Genomic DNA, 1,514 nt, shown 5'->3' with positions numbered 1-1,514 from the left:
TCTATGACAACGAACGGACGTTTTAGGTTCTTTGCTCACAAACTCTATCGCCACTGCCACATTCTCAGGAGTTCACACTTGCATCGGTCTCCCACTGTGGGTGACCCTAGTTTTTGATCTCTTGTTTCTATTTTCTACAGAGCAATGTGACTTGAAGTCAGCCACCCAATTAAGTTTTGTGTATACTTTGCATAGTATTTTCTTTTGGCCTTTGGTATTAATTCTAAACCGTTTACAGAAGAGATTCCGTATCTGCGTAGGGAACTTTGTTTTGATGTATGTTTCTACCATAGAAATACAATGTGATCCCCAAAAAAATTATACAGCTTGTTTTGTAAATATTTTCCTCCGTACTGAAGTTTTTCGTTTCAGATTTGAACATAAAATTTGGTAGCTGAAAGGAATTTGTCTGATATTCATTTTAGGTAAGTCCATTGAATGATTTTGCTCTATATGACGCATTAAAGATACAACCCATTTTCAACCGTGTCCCAATTTACGAAGCATGACGAACCAATTCGCATTGGGCCTACCAGTAAAAGTTGCAACAATTGCACCATATTGCAAGTGACAGCAGTCTAATAAGTCAACAGAACTCTGCAGATATTATTTTCCCCGAAATTCGTTTGCCTGCTGAGATCATGGTTAAGTTTAGTAAAGAGCTGAGAGTTTTTTGTATTGGACATTACCTCTCCACAAACTCACCATCCCTGGCATTTCGTAAATTCTGCGCACGGCATGGAAAGAATGCTTAGACCTTTGATGTCATGAGTAGAAAAGTTCCGTCAGTTCGGATCAAGAGCGAATCAGAACTAAAATTTCCTTTAAAATGACCTCTTCAGGTGGAACAAGCAACATGCGCAGTCCTGTAAACATCACCAGGGTGCAGATTTCAGTAGATGAGTCCCATGAGATGTATGTCCGTAGACGATCAGCAGCTAGGACTTCCCTGCCCCTCAACAGTTTGCATTCTCATGGCAGATCTTAACCTACGACTGTACCATTTTCATCTTTGCTAGGCCGAGATGACATAGACCCGAGCATGGTAATGTGTTCATGATTCCTCGATTTGTCTTGGAAAGCGGGATCATTTCCTCGATGACATTTGGTTTAGTGCAAAGTCCATTTTCACCCTGCAGAATATGTTATCTCCAAAAATATGCTGTCTATAGGGCACCCCACCCCCTATTGTCTCTTGAAGCCACTTCATACTGAACAAGTACAGTGTGTGTGGCTTTAAACACTCATGGTTTAGCAGGTTCTTGTGTTGGACGCCTTTGAACATTTCGAACGTCGCGTTTAAAATGTGTCAAGTCCAAAAAAGGGCACGTAGAGCACTGCTTCTAGAAATTTCAGAATGAAATCGTTAGTTTTTAAAAGCTCTGTAAAAGAAATTAGATATTGTTTAAATGTTACAAGGATGGAAGATTAAAAATCAAACAAAAAATAAAGTAAGAAAAATTGAAACTAATCTAAATAATCTGTTCACGACTTCCTTTACAAGATTTTTTGGT

Source organism: Aplysia californica, unplaced genomic scaffold (genome assembly GCF_000002075.1).
Source record: "Aplysia californica isolate F4 #8 unplaced genomic scaffold, AplCal3.0 scaffold00013, whole genome shotgun sequence".
Taxonomy (NCBI): domain Eukaryota; kingdom Metazoa; phylum Mollusca; class Gastropoda; order Aplysiida; family Aplysiidae; genus Aplysia; species Aplysia californica.
Note: the sequence above shows the minus strand (reverse complement) of the source record.